This window comes from Cryptomeria japonica, chromosome 8 (assembly GCF_030272615.1).
Source record: "Cryptomeria japonica chromosome 8, Sugi_1.0, whole genome shotgun sequence".
In the NCBI taxonomy this organism is placed as follows: Eukaryota; Viridiplantae; Streptophyta; class Pinopsida; order Cupressales; family Cupressaceae; genus Cryptomeria; species Cryptomeria japonica.
Window position 1 is genome coordinate 419,788,068 of NC_081412.1, and position 22,893 is coordinate 419,810,960.

The window sequence follows — 22,893 nt, forward strand, 5'->3', positions numbered from 1 at the left end:
ACCAACAAAAGGTATCGAAGAAAGTAGAGGTGGCCCCCACTAATGAGAAAAGGCTTTCAAAGAAACAATATCATCAATGCAAGATAAAGAAGATTCACCGAAAGAAGTATTCTCATCGGAAAAGTGATATCGATAAAACATAAGAAAACTACATCGATGAATGATATCGATAAGGATATGAGTTTCGATGGGAGGACAAAAGAAGTCACTGAAGTCCAAAGTCTCTTTGACATGAAACCTGACGGACCACAAAAATATTTCGACAAGAATATGAGTTTTGAGGAGACTAAAAGGCATGTCTCTGATACACATGGTTTCATCGATACAACTTTATTGGTGGAAGACGACAAAGAGAGGATAAAAGGGGCTTCGGTGAGACAACAGACCCATTCATCGAAGGAGCATAGTGATATCGATGGAAAAAGCATTTCGATGGAAAACTAAAGGAAGTCACTGAAGCCTAGGGTTTCTTCGACATAAGAAGGGACCGATGGATACCAGATAGGTATCGGTGAGGAGACGTCAATACTCAATTTGTTTATCTTCCAGTTTGTTAAACAAAAAATGTTGGTTACTGGTTATATGCTGAAAAGCCACAGCGCTTGGTAATAATGTAACTGATAGACTCATCAAGAGGTGGTGGGTTTAAAAATTATCTCATAAGTTTACACAATAAGTCCTAAAGAAATATAAAGACTCTGTAGCCCAAACAAAGAAAAAAGGCACTGGTCATCTATAGAATACAATTCATCAGTTCACATTTCATTTTAAAGCAATAGGAGTAGCTGAGTAGTAAATATAGAGTAGACTATAAATAGTGTATATACATAAATTTCAAGCACAAAAATTGAATAATTGCTACAACAACAATCTTGAACTCATTTGCTATATCTCCATCCTGGTAATTTATGCCATTCTGAGATGCATTAGGTTAGTCTCAGTCACTAGAACACAATTTGCAACATGCATTAGGAGTTGTCCTCCTTACAAATAGTACAACATTAAAAAGGTATTATCAAAGCTACAACCACAATTCAAAGAGGAAGCTTACAAAGATAGGACAAAGCTAGGTACAGTCATAAGTCAAGGCAAATTCATAGTTGAAACTCAGTCCAAAATAGTGAAGAAGTGCAACAAATGACATGAGAAGTCTAAAGAAGTATTATAGCAATCATGAGTCAAGGATTAATGAGAGATTTTTTGCATTTATGATACAATCCTTAAAAGCATCCATGATACAATCTCAAACACACTTTTTACCATTCTCTTGGTGATTGTGCCCAATTGTGTATGTCTTGCTTATGTATGAAAATAGCATTTTGCAGCTTTCCACCGACCATGTATTTGAGATGTCTTTGATTTAGATATGGCATGAGCTTAGTCGTAGAGTGAGACTAGGGAGTTGGACCATCTCAACCAAGGTGCGCCTTCATATGTATATGTTCATGCACAACTTAAACACTATAACATACCACAAAAATGTGTTAGCCTTGGGGCATCATGTATTGTCCATAGAAGCATCGCATGGAATTGAAATTGTCTTTGTCTTATTGGTCTAGAGACATCATACATAGTGACACCATTCCATAACTCCAACAACTCGTCAATAAGAAGATCGATATATACATTCATATCTTTAACTTGGTACTTACCTAATCGAATGAACAAAAATATTACATAATTATTATGACCATTTTACTGCAATATTTATAATTAAATTTAGACGACTATATTTAAATGATAAAATACCTAGAACAATCATTGCCAACATTATGTGCTCCCTCTTTATTGAAATCCATGGAGGAATGTTATTGTTGATGACAAAAACAGGCCACACTGAGTAAACAGATCTCATCTCTCCAAATGGATTGACACCGTCCACTGCCAATGAAACCCTGAGATTACGAGGTTCTTCTTTAAAGTGTGGCCACTTTTCCTCTATGTCCATAAATGTTGAAGCATCCATAGGCATTCAAATAATGTCATCTCAACTTCTATTGTGTGCATGGAAGTCCATAAATTGTGCCAAGCTAGTGCACTTGAATAATCGTTGCATACGTGGAATAATGGGAATATAGCAAAGAACCTTGCGAGGAACCCTTTTTGTTATTTGATCTGTTCGATATCTACTGATATGACATTTAGGGCATTCAGTTCAAAATTCATGTTGTTTGTGATATATAATATGATCATTGGGACAAGCATCTATTGCTTGATACTCCATTCCAATATCTTTCATAATGGCAGATAATTCTGAGTATGAGCGAGGTAGAATATTTGATGGTGGTAACAAAACTCGCCTATCAATCTACAGCGAAAAATTATAATTTGTTATAATAAAGAATATTAATGGTACATCATGATTCACAATTTATTATGACATATATGACATACCTTAACATACGTGACATTGTTATGTTGGATAAACCATTCATAACCTTCAAGTTCACCAACAACAATACAATGGAGAGAAGAGCTGCCTGCGAGCCTTCGTAAAGAGCCTCAGATGCCTTCTCAAGTAGAGGGACATCATGAACAACATCAAGGTCATCTTCATCATCATGATTAGTTGCACGAGTACTAAATGAGTCATGGATCAATGTATTTGTACCATCATCTTCAATTGTGTTTTCTGGCTCATGATCATCATCTTCCATGGGATCATTATCTTCAGCTTCGATATTCACACCTCCATGTTTGTCCACTTCGAAAACCATATTCTTAGGGTTGTGTTGATCCATACCATGTGCTCTGGGGTGCTCGAGCTATATAAAATTGATAAACATAAATAAACCATGATCATGATCTCATCATCATGTGATTTATTATGTATATAAATTGTCAAAATGATATAATGAGAAACATACCAATGGATGATAATCATGTCCACCTTCAATGTGACCATGCAGCCTACAATGTTTCTTCATTGTTTTGATTAGAAGTCTTCTAGTATTTAACCCCTTACAAATTTTGCATGGACAATAACATTTTCTATCACCTTTTCTTTTCAAGTTAGACCACAATCTAGCAATTGTCTCCTTATTTTGTTGTTCGTTGATATTGTCTGACATGGTCTTTCTTCACAAGCAAGAAAATAGAAATTATCATCATTGAACAAAGCATCTTATTGAATTTAGATTTCTAGTTTGCTTATGGTACATCACACAACATGGAAAACAAGAAATACTCAATAAATAATAAGATTCATTGATCTAGTATTATCACAATCTGCACCAAGTAAGTGGGCAAAAAACTTTGCAACATTACGCAGTTTATTTGTTTCCAGTCTATGTATCATAGAATATTGTTGTACAAAACACTTATCAAAAAATTCCTCATAAATTTTATTGATCATACAGAATCTTTTCCCAAGAAGACCATAATAACGAAGGTATGTTCTCTCTTGACCAAGTTCAAGCTTGATCTTTAGTAGCTTATGACCAGCTTCCTCAAAATCAACACTTGACATGATTGTCAAATAAATTGTATGTCTTAAACTGACCAAGTTTGTCTCTGTCTCATCCTATATTCTTGGTGCTTCCTCACCTTCCTCATCATCATCATCATCATCATCATCATCATCATCATCATCATCATCATCATCATCATCATCATCATCATCATCATCATCATCATCATCTGAATCATCTGAATCATCACCTGAATCATTCTCCCTTTCTACTTCATCTGAAGAAGCATCTCCAAGGATATCTTTCTTCAGTTTTTCATAGGTTGCCTCATGATCTAAGAAATAAGAATCTGGCTTGAAAACATCCAAACTAGCTTCTTGATCAAGTTCATCTTCTAGGAAAACTTCATGTGTTAATTGATCTGGACACACAGCTGGATGACCCTCGAACTTAGCTTTGCGAAATGTAAAAAGGCCTTCGATTAAAAACTGTACTCATTTGTCAATTTCCCCCTCATGGAGAATACCTCTAAATCTTTCAAAAATCTCATAGATACCTTTGGGTGAAAGGTCTTGCAACAAAGAACCACATTCTTTCACGAACCCAACAGCAACCTCTACACTATCATCTGTGGGGTTCTCTAGTAAAAGGGTGAGAAGTTCCAAGGCAATGATCTCATGTGCAACTTGTTGACTCACTAAATGAGCTATGAATTTGGCTGCTACTATCAACATGTGCTTGTCATTGCATTTGTATGCCCTCTTAAGCTGCAAAATAATTCTTTGCAAAAGCAGATTGCCAACTTTAGGAAATTTTGTATTTACCACAGCAACCAACGCAGCAAAAACATTTGTAAATCCAGGGGATGCCATTTGGGATTTCATACAAGACCTACAAAATAGACCCCTCCCACGGATGAGATTCTCTGCAAACAACTCTGGAATGATGTTCTTGATGTTAAATGCATTTACCTTGTTTACTAACCCATTGATACTCTTCCAAAGGGCATCCCATGTCATGCGCTGGTATTCCACACTGCTCTTGTCATCCACATCTTTCATCATTTGAGCCAGCTTAAATGGGGGAATGTAAACACCCCCACTTCTTCCAACACCCTTCTCAGCTCCTCTTACAACACATTCACCATTCCCATTCTAAGATGGAGTAGACACAGCACCAAAAGTTTTCACTTCCACTGCCTCATTGTCCCTCTTGTTTCCAGAAGCCCCTTTACCACTTAATTCATGCTTCTTTCTGTACATAAACCCATCAGGAAACATGAGTTTTTGCATATAAGCTCGCCCAAATATTTTACAGTTATTTTTAATCAAGATTCCCTCAGGAGCTGGCAGATCCTGCTTCCATACTTTAATTCTATTTTCTCAAAGGACAATCCTAAAAATCTATGCATTGCAAACAACTTTTTACACCTTTGTTGGTTGTGGTGGTGTCACAGAGAGTTTACATCAATAAATGAAGAACATGCTAATGCTTTTAATGCAGTAGTAGAAGTCTATCTCTTATTCAATATCTCTAGTGAAACCCCCATGATCTTTTGTTGGAGTAGAATTTGTTATATTCTAGAAAGGGTCTTGTCCTTTGTTGAAGGGATATTCATCTACCTCAAGAAATAACTGTTCTTTTCTCCAACAAGAAGTGGAACTAAATGAAGATCTAGCACCATGAAATGAATCCTCAAAAGGATTACTATAGTTAGTTTTGGTAGATAATGATCTGGGTAAAATACTAATGTGGCTTTAGGAAACATTATGTACTAGCTTAGCATACTCTAACAACTTTGGTGCGACATGCTACATCCAATTAAATCTCCATCGGTATCTCTACTGTGTTTATGGATTGGGATTCAATGTACTCTTTTTATACACAGATTTTACTTTCAACTGAGGAGGTTTGTATGTACTTACTTGTCTTTCGATTGTATCCCTATTTCAAGAATTTCTTCTATCAACAAATTATTTGTTGTAAGTTTTACAAGTGGAAGCTTGAACATGCCTTCCATGCTAGCCTTGTTGATATGTTCAACACCATCTTGTGCAACAAATCTTTAGAACTCCACTATTTCATTGAAGAGTGAGTAGTAGGGACAATCTAGGACACTTATAGAGGTTTTGCAAGAGAGATAAATAGACCTAAATATTATGGCTTAATAATGATCAATAGGTAAACAGATAAGAAACTCTCAATATCAAAATGACTTTCTCAATTGTCTTTACTAGAAATGGATAGATCTACTAATAATGGCTTTATGACTGTATGTCAACTTTAGACTCAATCCAAGAAGAGCTAGAACTAATATGTGATATCTAGATTTATGATCTCTATAATATAACAATCCCATAATTATGTTTCCACTCATCTATACCACAACACAAACATCATGCTAGTGTTCAGCCATAGCAATTGATATCCTAATTATAGAATGTGAAATATGCACATAACTATGAATAAAGATTAAGAAAAACAAAGAAAGATGCTTATTGCAAACATAAATGACTAATGGACAACAATTGAATTCATTGTAGATAGTTTTGAATATCAAATTCACTTATTTGTGTGCATTTAGTAACTCATGTACTTGTGGCCAACCATTTATCTCTTTCATAAATTAAACACTTATTAATAACATTAAATGGCTGAGTAATTATGTTTTAGTTGAAATTGAAAATAAAATATTTTATTTCAGGACAGCTCACACTATTCCCTGTCATATTTTAGACTCTCGATTTTGTTAGTAGTGGTTTGATGTCTTTGGAGCTGATCATTGCATTTCTTTAGTTACGTTTGCCAGCGTACTCCTAGCTTGTGCCAAAATGGGAGCTTTGGAACAGGGTATGGACATCCATCAAAGCATAAAAGATAGAGGAATTTTGTCAGATGTAGTTGCAACTTCTCTGTTAGCATGTATACAAAATGTGGAAGCATAGACAAGGCACGAGAACTGTTTGACGGATTGCCTCAAAGAAATGTGGTTTCCTGGACTGCAATGATTGTCAGATATGCACAATATGGATTTGTTGAGAAGGCTTTAGAAACTTTCAAGCAAATGCAATTGGTAGGTGTAAAGCCAAATTCCACGACCATTGCTACTATCCTCCCTGCCTGTGCCAAAATGGGAGATTTGGAACAGGGTATGGACATTCATCGAAGCATAAAGGATAGAGGAATTTTGTCAGATGTTGTAGTTGCAACTGCCTTGGTAGACATGTATGCAAAATGTGGAAGCATAGACAAGGCACGTGAACTGTTTGATAGAATGCCTGAAAGAAATGTTGTCTCGTGGTTGGATATGCACAAAATGGATTTGTCAAAAAGGCTTTAGACACTTTCAAGCAAATGAAATTGGAAGGCATAAAGCCAAATTCCACAACCTTTGCCAGCATCCTCCCTGCCTGTGCAAAAATGGGAGCTTTGGAATAGGGTATGGACATCCATCAAAGCATAACGGATAGAGGAATTGTGTTAGGTGTTGTATTTGCAAATGCCCTGCTTGACATGAATGCAAAATGTGGAAACATGGAAAAGGCTCGTGAATTATTTGATACGATGCCGCAAAGAGATCTGATCTCATGTGAACAATCAACATGCGCGTATATGGGAGGAAGGGATTGTTGCTACAATATTGAACACTCACTCCTCAATCACGGTTCTATGGTTTTACGAGATTAAACTAGGGCAATTAACCACCACATGTATATTTTTTGCAACATGAAATTAAAAACTAGGGCACTTTGAATCTACCTCCTACGTGGGATTGCAAGCAATGCCACAAATGCCTTCGATGCGGGTTTGATGTTCTTGGGGGTTGAAGTAGCCACGAACACCTACGCGGGAAATTTGCAATACAAATGAATTCCCCTCTTCTTTTTTTTTAAGATAATGGCCGTTGTCATCAAAATTATGACGAACTCGAACACTTTTTTGGAAAAAAGAAAATTCTCATTTCTAATGGCTTCTTCGTCGAAACCAAATGGGAAATTTTCGTCAGAATTATGATGAATGCGGGCATTTTTTCAAAAAAAAATCAAATTTGGCCACAATATACCTTCTCCGTCGAAAACCTTAGTCAGAAATCTAGTCCAAATGTATTAGTGCCACTAGTCTCTCAATGTGACATGATGGTATAAATCCCTGTAATATTGTGCCTCGCGAACTAATCTCTTTGCCCGCTAGTGTCCTGCGACCACATCAACAAATACCTGTATGAGCCTTGCTGGCTCCAACATCTATCTTGCCACATCCCTCTCCCCTCGTAATCTCACCACATCTGCCTCTTCCTTGCTTAATCGGTTGCGGAATGTCTCTACCTCATCATCCATCCTCTCCAGTCTCGCTCTCATCTGTGAGATAGCATCCCCACTTTGCGCCTCCTCCAAGAGTCTCTCCAACTCGTCCCTCTCATGCCTCAAATTTGAAACCTCTATCAGATTTGTTTGTAGGCTCTCCCTTAGATCATCCGCCTCCCTCATCAGTTGGGCCACCTCTGACTGTAAGCTATCTGCTCTAGCCCTCTCTACTCCTAACACCTCCTCGAGGCTCCCAGTCCTCCCCCTCACAACCTCCCTCCCTCACAACTCCTCCTCCAATCTTCACACTCTCTCCCTCGCACCATCTCTCTCACTCACCACCCTATCATACTCTGCCTAGGAAATCAATCCTACCTACATTAGCACTTGTCCCTATACCTCCTCACCATGTACCTATATGTTGGCAATATCCATGGGCTCGAGACCTCCCTCTCCTCCCTCCCCTATGACTACCCTACCATTATGTACTACTGTTGGTTGTACCTATAATGGTACCTCTACTCGAGGCACCTATTGTCCTCTCGTCCCTCCTCTCCTCTGTCTCTTGGCTCTGCCTCGCCTCTGCCTCTATCCCCCTCCTCCTCCTTCTATCATCCTGTCAGCTGACCCATCCTCCTGTCCCCCTACTACCTCATCTATTGAGGGTCATAGCTCATCCTCCACTAACACCCCTAGTATACTGATTTTTCCTAGCCTATGGGCCCCCCACCAAAAGGTATATGCACCTATGCAACCCGGATCCTCTCCTGCCTGCAACCGCTCATACCATGGAACCATCTTTGTTGTCTCTTGTATGATGCAGACCTCCAACGGTCCCACTGCTTGCCCCCAGATTCTGGCCTCTCATGCGATCTGTGGATATAGCCTCTCATGACCGACTATATCTTGTACCTGTCTGAGCTACCTCATCACTCTATGTGGCAAGTAGTGCTCGATAACATATACAAACCTACCAAATAAGCAACACTTTGTCTGTGCCCAGGCCAACTGTCGATCCCATCGCCACCGCTCGCTATCCATATATGGGCGCCAAAAGAAAAATATTATCTTGTCAAAGATGTGCTTCCAATACCAACATAGCCCCCAACCTGTGATAGTATAGGAGACCCCTGTATCTATCCACATAAGGGAACTATCGCATCCTATCCTATCTCCCTAGTGGTCGTGTTACTGCAATATGCTCCCATGCCAAAATATGTAGTAAGGTAATCCTTGTGCCAAGGTTCTGGTAATCCCGGTAGACACATAGATGCATGTCGTGGTATAGCTTTCCGCGCATCACTGCTCCCTTTGCATAGGTCACAACATCCTCCAGCATATAGTACACTTAGAGACTCTATCCAATAGAGAATCCATGGTCACTAAGGTCTGGCATCAAGCGACTGCTAATCAATCCACATATGAATAATACTAGGTGCGAAATGTGTCTAATCTATATCGCCTATCCCAGATGCATCTACATCCCATCCATAGGTAGCGCATCGTACTTGCGCACCTATCGCAAGTAGTAATCTCCACCATCGATCCTATACTCGAGAATCATGCCTTGGATGGGGATCTTCAAGATCCTCCAGATGTATAACAATGTAATGGTGGCCTCCCCTTGTCGGCAGATGGAAGGTACATGTCCTACTATCCCAACGCTCCACCAATGCTATCATCATGGCAGTGTGAGCCCTAATCCTCAGCCATCTCCCAACAAACCCCAGACCCATTGCACTTAGGATCTCTCTCTCATCTTCTCTCAACTGGAGGTACAACCTCATGGTCGGAGGCTAGTGCTCTCATGATGTGAGCGGTCGTGCTTCCTCCTACACCCAATCAGTTCACTTCATTATCCTGCTTATCCTACCTACACTATCCTATCTCAACCTATTTCTATCCTAAACTATCCCAGGGGCATGTATGTGCCCCCTTGATCATTCTTATCCCCTCCCAATCCCTCATTTTACCCTCCCTAGCCTCCCCGACGGAGTCATTGATCACTCTAGCGGAGCCGTTGAAACCATGGCGCACACATCGCACCAAAGGTGGAGACGTTGAACCATAGTCTCCTCCCACCTTTGCCTCCCTAAAATTCAATCGATGCCTGCACTGACATTGACCACTGGCGCTTGTGTCGCTTCCCCTTCCTTCCCCTTTTCAATGCATGTGCAGGCGTTAGTCACTTGTGGAGACGTTGAACCCCCGTAGAGATGCTGATATGGCGATCAACGTCTCCACCCCACCAATTTTCTAGCCTATTAAATGATCCTAATAAATACCCTAACTTACTAAATCACAAAGTGGGGTCGGGGTCATACCAATAGGCCATACTTGGCCAATCACTCGTGTCATCTGATCATCTCAACGCGATGCTTGTGCATGGGAACACAGTCCATTTATCTCCAAGGGCTTTGTGCTCTCTAAATTCTCTAAAGGTGTATGTGGCAATGACCCTTCCTTGGGCCCCATGTGGCTTATATAGGGCCCCCCTTGGCCCCATTCTCTCACCTTCCTCCTCATTCTGTCTTCTCTTTTTTCCCATCATTGTTTCCTCTCTCATCCACTCTTTTTCTCTCTTTTACTCTCATTTTCATATTTTTTCAATAATTTTCCCGAAAATTTTCTAAAAAATTTCTCAAGGGGGCATATAACACCTGCATCTTCATGTTGGGGCATCCTTTTCTTCTCTTTTACCCACTGCCAATTTTGCCGCTGCGTAAAAGAGGGGCAAAATGTAGACGTCTAAAATTAATTAAATTAAATATTTAATTAATTTACCCTTTCTACATAATTAATTTATTTAATTATGATCCCCTTTATTCTTCTCAGAATTAATTAAATTTATTCTAATTAATCTTGTCACTATAGTCCAATAATTGATTTATTAAATAAATCAACTTTCCCCTATTCTTCTAAAGTCCTCAGAAATAATTAATTCTTCTAAAATTCTCTTTAGCTAATTAATTCAAATTAATTAACTAAATCATTCGATTCCTACAAACCACTTTTCCTAATGCACAATTAGCCTAATTAATTCTTCTAGAAAGCCACTTGGCAATATTTCCTCTTTTAATTCATCCACTCATTCTCTCTCCTCTTGTCAAATCCTCCTACAAATCCCATTTGTCTTCTAACCTTTTATTATCCCACCTAATCACCTCCATTAATCATTTTCTAATGGCTAATCCCCATGATTAGCCACCAAGTCAACCAATAGCCATAAATGGCTAAATCCTCTTGTCAACTCATCACCTTCCAATCTTAAATGCACCTAATTGGGTCATTTCAAGGATTTCAAAATCTCACATTCTCCTATGTCTCTCACCTTCCCAAGGAATTTTTAATTCCTTTTCCCATTTCCTTTCCTCGTGCAATCCATTATTTGGGAATTTTAAATTCCCTTGTCCTCTCCCAAGGAATTTTTAATTCCTTTTTACTTCCCCAAGGTACTTGAGGATCTCTTCCCCATACACCTTGTGGAGTGTGGAGACAAGAAATGCCTTAATGGAAAATTTCTTGGTCTCCACACCATGTCCCCTCAATACATGTGCCTCCTCTCCTTTAATCTCCACCCTTGATTCATCTTCAATCTTGACCATCCATTCTTCTCCCTTCCAATCTATAAATTGAGGTCTCCTCCCCTTCATTCTTTATCTCATGCTCAAGTAATCTTATGCTGCCATAATAGTTTTAGAGTCTCCTTTCAAACATTAGCAATATAGTCAAATAGCATCATAATCACTTAGCTTCCATTCGCATACCCTCCATCCATTAGCATTCATCCATATACCTTCATCCCTCTATCCAATTTGTTGTGTGTACTTGGAGAGCAAACCACATATCAACAAGGAGCCGATCCAATCAAGTGGAGCGTCTGGGTACATTCCACTCCACCGAAGGCTCAATCCGAAGGAGAAGGTGACTAGTAAGGTATAAAATGGTTTTCTTTGCATTTTGAATGTTTATTTTAATATTTAACCATTGAATCTGACCTTGCATGTTTTTGCCCTTTTCACCTACTTCTATGTTTTTTAAAATTTCAACCTAAATAAATCCATTAATCAGGTTTCAAAAATAACTCCCCTTTCTCCCTAATCTTATGTGGCTTTCCTTCTTGTGGGGGTGAACCATAAAATAGAGGGGTAACTTTATACATCTGGCCTTTTTCTTTTTATTGCAAAAAGAAAAAAGAATGGCTAAGGAAATATTAACCTCCAACTAAAAATAGGTAAGGGACCTTACCTTTGATAAGTCATCATCATACTCGAAAAAGGGCAGAGTCAGAACAATTTTATCTGTTTGTTGTGCTAGATGGGGTCATCTGTATGAGGGTATGAAAGACCATTTCACTTGAGTTGTTAAGCCACCGCCGACCATTACTTCTTCCAAGCCCAATTGGTGTCCTTCGGGAGGGGATGCTTTGGGATTCATGAGCTCGGACCTTGCCTCTAATGAATTGTAGAATAGCTCGTGTTCATCCCAAAAACTAGAATTATTCATTTTGCTTTCGTCCTGGTAGCCCTCTTAGGTCTCCTCCTTGCCTTTTTGAGAGACAAGGGCCTCCTCTCCATCATTGACATTATCTATTATAACTCGATTATCGAGACCCGAGACTTGTTTCAAGACTTTCATTCACAGTTCGGATGACCATTCCACCCTCCAGACTCTGGTCCGCCCTTGTAAAGTGGAATCATTTCGGGTTGAGGAGAGTTAGACAAAAGACATTTTTCTAAGAAAGTTAGAGAGAAATGCCTATCTTGGGTAGAATTTTCTTATTTAGGAGTAATATCTTGTTCTACCAGAACCTCCTCATCTAATAGATTGTGGGCTAAGATTGATAGTTCTCCCCTCTTTTCTTCTTCATGTCAAAATTGGGGAGCTTCGGCTTGATAAAATTGGTACTGCATTCTTTCTTCATTAAGGACTTTTATTTATCTTTGTAGATCATACAAGATCTCCCTAGCTGTCAAGGGAACTTCTTCCTCAAGGAGTAGGGTCATAACCTGGCTTTCTTGCAGGAAGCCATAGGAATAACTTCCCATTTCATTTGACTAAGGATGCCAACCCAAAGTAAGGTTATTCGGGGTCCCACCAGGTGTGCCAAAAAATACTATTGATCCCCAATCAGGTTTGAAGACCTGAAGTAGGGCAGTTGGGAAGTTCCACAGGGGTGGGGCCCATTGCATCCTATGGGATGACCTCTGGGATTTTAGAAGTTTACTCTTCATTATTTAAAGGGCTTAGAAAAGGGAAGGGAGATGTCCTAAACCTATCCCTATTGGATAACCAAAAGGAAACTCAGAAAAGCATTTTAAGAAATATTTGTGGGCAATGATAGCTAGGATTAACCTATTAAGTGGACAAGGAACAATATATCATGACCTCTTCATTATCGGGAGGAGAACAAAGCATAAGTAGCTAAGACATAAGAAGTAATATTCAAACTCGATTTAATGGGAAGCACCCATAAAGGTGAAGCCAAATGGACAATCTTACTATTCTGAATATAACCCTCTCTAGTTTCAAAAGAATGGTATAGTCTAGAATTATTTTATGAGCATGAAAGAGTGACATATGCACATGATCCACAATCTCATAAAGGAAAATTGAAAAAACTGCAAATAGAATCCGACAGATAAAACTAGCACATAAAGGTGGAGGTATGTAAAACCAAAACTAGAGCCCATCATCCGATAAGAAATGGAGTTATCCATCAGAAAGAAAAAGGTCAACACACTGACCACTGTAAAGGATTTTACAGTAGCATTTCGCCTAAAAAAAATAAAATAATTATTTTAATATGTAGTTATGTAAAATAAGATTATGAAATAGACTAATTATATTTATATGTATGTTTAAGTATGATATATATTTATATCTATAAATTTATGAAATATTTATCTATTTATGTGTAGAATGAGAATCCATTTATAAAAAGACCAAAGTTTTATTGATGAAAAATCAAAAGATAATAAAATCAATTCATTAATCTAAAATTATCTACTAATTTATAAACTTATCAATATGATTATAAATATCTATAGATATTTATCTATTTATAACTTTATTTATAGATATTTATAAATATGTATATATTTATATACACATATATCTATATATTTATAAATATTTATGACATAGGTATAGATAAATAAATATCTATTAATATCTTATATTATAAATTTATAAATAATCGTTGATATGTTATAGATATTTATAAGATATTTATAGATATTTATGTATCTATAGATAAAGTGTATGTTGATAGTTATCTTCATATTTAATGTATGTGTAAACAAGTGAGATAAAAGAATATATTGATGAATAAATATTAAAATGATGAAGTGAAGGCTAGTTTTAGTTTCAATCAATTGTTTATACTAAAATTGACATGAATTAAATAACAAATTGACACTCTATTGATATGACTAAAATAAATATAAATATAAAAACAAAATAAAATATATTTTTTTTAACACATTATTTATCATCATTCACATGTTGAAAAAACAAACACAAACCTTATTGACACATACAAATTTCACAAAATATATTCAAAACTATATTATTAGACCTATAAATTCAAACAACCTACTTAAAAAATATCTATATAAAATAGTTTAATAAGAATTACTTTATTGTCCCACTCAACTTACGTCCTTTACACTTATTTATTAGAAATAATAGCAAAAGAGCATCAAGGCTCAAATTATTCAAACTACCTTCGCTAAAATTACTTCATCATTGCACTTTAAATTTCATTTATTCCATGGACGGTAGACTCTTTTCTTACAATTGTTTGAGCACATTTCATAATATTTATTCTATACCTTTTTTTTAATTATGTAGGGGTCTATATAGTCTATTTAAATTTATCCAATCCTTAGTGTGATAAATATTTATTTTATATTTATTTATCGAAATTAATTTTCAATTCTTATAATGAGTATCATTTAAAAAATCGTTTTATAATGATCAAGCATTTTTATCCAATCATTCCCACTCCTTTTACAATTGTCATTCTTTTCATTTTGTTCTTTTTCTTTTTTAATCAACTCTGTTCATTTTTGCAGAGTTTATTTGTAGTATACTTCATGAAAAAATAATACGATTTCTATGATTGAACTTGAATTGAAACATGAAGTTAAAGTTGACATAATTGAAGTTAAGTTTGTTCTTTAGAATAATTTTTTTTTTTGATAATAAAAGCAGCCAAAAATGAGGGGGCGGACCCATAGGTACAATTAAGAGAATAGTGGCAGAACCATTGTCCGCATAAAATCAGCAAAGAAGCAACCTTTTACCTCTATAAAAAAAAAACACCATACTACGAGAGTTTAACAACGATAAAATACTACTAGTCAGAGTATAATTCATATGCCACGCAGGGCCATAAACAACAAAATATAAGCAACAGTCTAAACTAGGCTTATCCAACTAGAAACTACACAGCATCGACAAAAAACTCCTCCACATGCAGAAAGTTATTTCTTTTTTGCTTGGCTCTTCTTAGGGAGCAGTTTTCTAGCCCATTCCTTAGTGAGGAACTTGAACAAGCCTTTGTAGTCGTCGTCCTCCTTGCCTTTTCCTTTGGTCATGTTTTCTTGCAACTGGCACAGCGTAGTGGCCAAGCATCTCATAACGTTCAGAGCAAACTTGGACACATCGTGCATCTTGGACTCCGCCGCCTCCAGTCTGTTGGTGATCCCCTGCACATTGTCAGAGAGGGCCTCTATTTTTTTCTCAAGATCTGCCAAGTTGGAATCCTCTTCCTTTACACTGTTGGCCTCTTCAACGACCAACATTTTTTCAATCCTGAAGGTTGGGGAGGGGAAGTTGGCTGGCTCCGGACTCTTGGAGGACGCGGGGCTTTCAGAAATCCGGGTGGAGCTCACAGAATGAGGGGTTGGATTGTGTTGGGCCAGGGACGTTTTAACAGTCGGAATGGAGTTGCCCATGTCGTGCGAGGACGAGGGGTCTCTCAGGGATTTATCCGAGGGTTTAGAGGCTAGTCTGCTAGAGCGACGGGGGGTGTTGGCTTCTTCAGTAATATCCAAATCAAAGTCAATCTTTTGGATTTTGACTCTTTTGGGGGTTTTGACTTCCTTAGGGGAGTGGTTCTTGGTTTTCTTGTTGGAGGAGCCAAATTCCGGGCGCCGAGGGCTTGAATCAATAATGGTTGGAGGTTGGGTCGAGGGGTCGACATTCTGCACAGAAATGGAGCGGGGCGGGCAGAGGGCGAGGTGAAAGTTATACAGGTAGAGAATAATGCCCTGGTGCAGGATGGGAAAGTCTTTCCCTTTCTTCTTGGCTTCGGCTATATCTTTAACATTAGCATCCATTGAATGTTGTAAAAAGAATGAAATGGAAATGAGGTCTTTGTTCCTCAGGTGGTTCAGAAACGGGAGATGGTAGTAGTAAAAAATGCCATACTTGCCCTCCAGCGTAAAATACTTCATGACGATGTAGCAGACCTCGTCCCACGGGTGAGGGAGCTCCTCCCTATTGAATCCTCTAGCCCTCTTGATAGGGTTCTCGCCTTGGTGGAAGAACTGGTTGAGGCTAGTAGAATCCGCAATGCGACTCTGTTTTTTCCATTTTCAGCCCTCCATAGAAAGGCCCGTCGCCTGGGCTATGACCTCTTCGTTGATTCCGAAATAGATTTCCCCCATGGTCACCCTTCTGTCCTCCCAGGAAGTCACGAATTGTTTGGAAAGCCTTTCGTCATTACCCTTCATACTTTCCATGAATTTGTCAATACTGCCTTCAGTGCACACAAACCAGGCTGTCGGTTTAGCTTTGAATTCATCCACTTTATTGGGTTCCAGTCTGAGCCTATCCTCCCCCCATTCTTGAATTCTCCAGTTTAACAGATTGAAAATGACTAACAGCCACAATGCAGAGCAGAAGCAAGCTTAATGCGGAATAGTTAAGATAGTTGTGTCGAACTTGAAATAAACGGTCGTAATAATCAGAGTGATTATTATCCCTTAAGATCCAGTAGATATTGAAAGCCAAAGATCTACTCAGAATGTACGAGCCTTCACTCGGGCTAATGTGAGTTGACAAGTCCCCAACGCCGCCTTTATCGTCACCAATTGGCTCCGTCTGGGTAATAATTAGAGAGTAATCATTCTCGATGTCTGTACTTTCATCATAAATCCATCCCATATGGTAGTGGTGACTCAGCCTGCCTTTGATACGTGGCCATCTAGGGTAGAAATTGGCGGGATCCCCGCGCCAATTTGAAAATTGAAAGAAGGTTACCTTCATCATTGAGCGGATGGGACAGTCCCTTCCTGGGTAAAGGCTTTTTCCTTTTCCAAGATTTCCTTAGTGGTGGTCGGCAGCTGATTGTGGTCCCTCCAACATCGTAAGCCATTCTGCAGCCTTCCATCAGCCGCCATGGAGTCGACAGCTCTGTTTTCTTCTTTGAAGATGTGGCGGATAGTGAAGTCCTCCAACATGACCAGAAGGCACCTGATATCTCTCAGAATGGGTTCCACTCTCCATCCTGCTGTAGTGTTCCCTTTGACATAGTCACTAATGATTTGAGAGTCTCCTTCAATTTCTAGATGTTTTATTCCTATGGAGTTAGCCATTTTCAAACCCCAAAGGAGGGCCATTCCTTCAGTTTGAGTGACCAAATTATTCCTTAGGTTGCCAGTGTAGGCTACAACCGTGTTCCCTAGATGGTCTTGGATGACTCTACCTCTAGCCTGACAATTGCTTTGAGCAGAACCATCAAAATTCAGTTTAAACCAGTGAAGTCTAGGGGTTGACCATCTAGTCATCTGTCTCTTGTTCTTGGTATTGTTGTTGAAGTGATCAAAGCCAGGGGGGAGCTTCCAGCAAACAACAATCCTGTTGTCAGCCTCATTGGGAGGATAAGGGGGGATTTTCCATTTTGTAACTTCTAAATTTTCCGAGATCATCTTGAAGCACATGTGAGCCATAGTGTTAGGGGGGGTCTCAGTATCTCTGAAAATTCTATTGTTTCTTTCTTTCCACAAAGCCGAGCAGATGTGTGGCGGTATTTGTTTCCAAAGTTGGATGATGAGGGGATGACAGGAAGGGGGGATCCAATCATAAGCAACATTTTAAATATTCATCTGGAAGACCCAATAGAGACCACATTTTTGAAGACTACTAGACCAAATATGAGCTGCAAAGAGACAAAGGACAAAAAGGTGGTCAATATATTCCTCATCGGCTTTACACAGACTGCATCTGTTGGGGAGATGGAATCCCCTCTTTTTCAAGTTATCAAGCGTGAGGGTTTTACCATGCATGAGGGACCACCAAAAGAAATTGATTTTAGGGATTAGCTAAGGGTTCCAGACTTTCTTCCAGTATTCAGCGTCCATAGGGTGCTTAAGGAGCTGATTGTAAGCAGTTTTGACCGAGAAATAGCTCGATTGGGTCTCTTTCCAGATGAAGTTGTCTTCATTCAGGGCCAGGGGGATTCTGGTTTTCGACAAAATGAGTTACATGTCCTAAGCAAGGGGGACCAGGTTAGGTCTATTGCTACAGATGAGCACAATGTCCTTCCAGCAACCACTTCTAGGATAAAATAATCTGCAACATAAACCCCCAAGATACTTTTAAGGTGGTTCATGATTTGATGGAAGCGAGTGTTGACCAAAGGCATGTCCTCCGTCCAAAAGTCTTCCTAGAATCTCACCTTTCTACCGTCTCCCAACTGCCACTTCAGACCTTCTCTAACCATCACTTTTCTCTTCAGGATGTTGTTCCACAACTTGGAACCTTGGGGGAGGTCCGTTGTATTCAAATTATAGTAGAAATGCTCCCATTCCAAGTACTTAGCTTTGATAATGTTGCACCAGTCCGCCTCACCTTTAGCCAAAGTCCATCCAATCTTGGCAATTAGTGCCTTATTGAGGGTATTAATCTTTCTTATGCCCAAGCCTCCTAGAGATTTGGGTAAACACACGGTATCCCAATTGACCAGAGCAAGGCATTTTTTCTCTTCCAAGCCAGTCCATAAGAAGGTTTTTTGGATTTTCTCAAGTTTTTCCCCCATGGTCCCTGATATTTTAAACATGGAAAGGAAGTACACCAGAATTCCCTGTAGGGAGGCTGCGAGAAGCTGGAGCTTCCCCGCACTACTGAGGAATTTCCCTTTCCATCTCGCAAGTTTTTTCTGCATTCTTTCCAAGATCAAGTTCCAAAAGGTGGGGGTGACTTCCTTGACCGTGAGGGGGAGACCCAGGTAGGTCCCCGGGAGAGTTGCCACTTTGCATTCGAGGATGGAGAGAATTCTGAGTTGGAGGTCATTAGGAATGTTGAAGAAGTAGAGATTACTCTTCTCATAGTTGATGCATTGTCTCGATGCCTTGGCGTAGTCAGCAAGTAGGATTTTCCATCCTTTGGCCTCCATGACAGAAGACCTACCAAATAGGAAGGTGTCATCCACGAACTGTTGAATATTAGAGGGGGGGAGCGTGGAAGCCGCTTTGAACCCTTGGAGCCTATCATTGGTAACCAGATGGGTCACATTTCTGTTTAAGACTTCGACTATCATGATAAACAGATAAGGGGACAAAGGGTCATCCTGCCGGATACATTTTCTAGCTTTGAAACATGCCCTAGGAGTCTCATTAATCAACACTGAGAATTGGATCGTAGTAACACACTCCTGGATCATACTCACCATTTTTTTGGTTAAATCCCAGTTTTAGAAGCACTTTGAAAAGAAACTCCCAATTAACCTTATCATAAGCTTTAGATATATCAAGTTTAAAAGCCATACCTGGTAATTTTCTCCTATCTATGGAGTGGATTATCTCATGAGTGACAATGACAACATCCAAAATTTGGCATCCCGGGACGAAGCCTTTCTGAGACGGGCTGATAATTTTTTCCAGGAAGGGTTTAATCCTATTCACAAGGACCTTGGAGAGAATCTTATAAATGGTATTGCAGAGGCTTATGGGCCGATACTCCTTCAAGCAACTGGGAGTTGTGGTCAGAATAAAAAATTGTTAAATGTTGACAAATAAATGATTTATTTGTAAAGAGATTAGAGTTCAATTTAGTGAATTAATAAAACTGATACATTTACCTTGTAAAATTCTATTGACTTTAAATTATGTAGTGTCAAATACTTTATTTAGTTAACCCTAAAATCCTAATCTTAATTTAATTAACATTTATATTAAATATGTTAAAGATATTTTTTTAGAGTTACACATTCCACTTATATATAACAAATTGATTTTAAAAGATAAATACATAAATATAAATATAATCAAAATTTAAAAAATTAAAAATAAAAAATATATTATAATAAAATTTAAAAAGAATTTTTTATCCAACACTTTTTTAATAAATAAAATTTTATTTAAAATTTTTGAAATCACTATATAAATTTTAAGATATTTCTAAAGAGTTCTAATTATTATTCCATATTAGATGTCCCTTTGGGATTTGAACTTTGAACTCCATAATGAGAACTCAATGCTTTAACAATAGAACACAACCCCTTGGACAATAGTTATGCTTGTTACCATTAGAGTTAGATCAAATATAGGAAAGCAATGTATTTCTATGCACCATAACATGGTATGGTGTATATAATTATGAGTCATAATGTCACTATCATGTAATTTCAATGTGTTTTCTAAAAATAAACATTTTTCCTTTTCTTTTTTTCTCTTTTTTTATATCCTTCCTATTTCATATATTTTTTTGGAAGATTAATTAGTTTTTGAATAAGGGAAAACAAGTTTTGAAGGGACTTGAAACCCTATACAAACTAGGTTTTGGAAGGACCTGCAACCCGAACCAAAAGATAAGCTTGAAAGTCCACCCAAAGAAATAGAACACAAATGAGACTCGGCACACCCATACAAAAGATGGGGGACAACACAAGAAAGACCCCCAACAAAAACCAATGGGCTGCAAAAACCAACAGCCCCAACCCTACCAAGATGGATCAAGAGTTTGACCTACCCTTGTGGGATTGAAGGGTCATATCAAAAGAGGATAGGAACGATTTAGATTTCTTACTTTTGACGGTAATCCATCCCTCCTCAACCCTAGCAACAGTCCTTTGCCAAGAAGACAGGTCCAAAATAGAGGACCTCCCATCACCAGGAGGCTGGGAAGCGGTAAGGTCATCCATCAAAGAAGAAGATTAATTAGTTAGCGATAAAAAAACTTTAAAAATTAATTTTATCTAATTTTCACAATCTATAATTCATAAGTTATTTCTTAGTATTGTATGTGAATTTGATTGTTTGTTTATTTTTGTGATTGGAAACATCATGCCAAAAATAAACTCTCAATCAAATCTAGAAGCAATACTTAGAGAAAAAAATGAATGATGTCTAATTTGAAAAAATCTTTTTCATAACACAATTTTTTAAAATCCAATGATATTATTGATAAATAATTCCTACAATTTATTGAGTAAAAATATACATCTTAACTTCATAAAATCATTTTTTTTTCATTATTGTTTCACAACAAGTATAATAATAAATTGACAATTTATTGACATGATTAAAATAGAAAATAAAAGTAAAATTTTAAAAAAATTGATTTTTTTTTTTAAATCTATAAATATTTATCAATTTACATATGAAAAAAAAATCTTATTGAAACATACAATTTTTTAATAAATATATTCAAAACCATATTATTAGACTTATAAATTCAAACAACCTACTTCTTTAAAATTACCTAATTAAAGAAATCTTACTTCCTTCACATGAAAGAAATCTTATTCCACACTTCCATGAAAGAAATTTTGATTATATTTTATCGTCCCATACAACTTACTTTACAATTATTAATTGGACTATCAGACTCAAATTATTCCAACTTCCTTGACAAAAATTACTTTATCAGTGCACTTTAAAATCCATTTTTTCCATGGACGGCAGGTTCTTTTCTCACAGTTGTCTACTTTAAGAGGACATTTCATTATATTTGTTTTACACTCTTTTTCAGTTATGTAGAGGTCCATATATTCTATCTAAATTTATTCAATTCAAAAATTAAATAATAAATATTTATTCAATATCTAAAAATCAAAATTAAAATTTGATTCTTAGATTGAATAGAACTTTAAAAAAATATCCCATCATCATTAAAGCACTTTTCTCCCACTCATTCTCACTCCTTCCACAATTGTCCCTTCTGTAAGTAACTACCTAGCTACTGCTATTCTTTTCATTTTATTTTTCGTCTTCTGCAATTCATTTGAACTGCTATTTTTTTCTTTATAATCAGTCGTTCTTGGTTTTGAACACAACTCTCCTCAAATAACAATTCTTAATTGATTTGATCTGATAATGGGGTGTTGTGTGACTTGTTGTAAGGGGTGTTGCTTCAATCCTAAATGTTTCAGGTGTATCCTCTACATTCTAATAGCCATTTTCGTTCCTCCTCTACGAGTTGCTATGCAATACGAGATTAAAGTAAGAATTTTTATGACTTGATCTGCTCTGAAGAATTTTTATGCTTTGCTCTGCTCTGATTCTACACTAACATCATTTGGATTAAGTTACTGAATTCCACAAAACTCATACAGAAAAAATGTGTTTTGGAATCTTTTACAGAGCAAGGAATTCTGGATATGCTTGCTTCTGACAGCAATGGGAGATGTGCCAGGAATCATATATTCCATATATATTACTAGCAAGACAGACAATTCTAGCACTGAGAAGCGGAGTTGTTGTTAATTCTATGCGTAGACTGGTGGCCAAGCCAGAGAAAGCTTCTAATATCTCATTGATTTGGATGATCCATTTTCTTTTGATAATTAGTACTACGTAGATCTGATTTGAAGTGTATATTTTTTAATGGATACAACTGAATAACAGAGGTATTGGTATCTCTGCACTTGAACAGTTAATGACAACATGCCGGCAATTTTGTAGAACTAGTTTCAACAGATTTGCAATATAGAATGGCTCATTGAATGCCAAAGTTTATCAAATTTCAGAATCTCATTTTTACTTGTCTAGCATGGCAAGATATGGCAAATGTTAATGCATGGCAATGGTGAATGTTTTGTCAATTAATGGTTGTAACTTAAAATTATGTCTGAGTTTTGAGGGGAATGTAGTCTAAAAGAAGAAACTAATCAGAATATATCCCTTGTGACCAGGAAAACTGTCATTGGTACTGCACTTTACATATGT

General features: G+C 37.5%; 1 long non-coding RNA gene across 1 annotated transcript; it reads left to right on the plus strand.

The window, feature by feature from the left end:
- The first annotated feature begins 21,894 nt into the window (after window positions 1–21,894).
- On the plus strand, window positions 21,895–22,688 carry LOC131075621 (uncharacterized). The gene is made up of 2 exons (XR_009113237.1): window positions 21,895–22,167; window positions 22,309–22,688. It is a non-coding gene; the product is annotated as an uncharacterized LOC131075621 (long non-coding RNA).
- The last annotated feature ends 205 nt before the right edge of the window (window positions 22,689–22,893 follow it).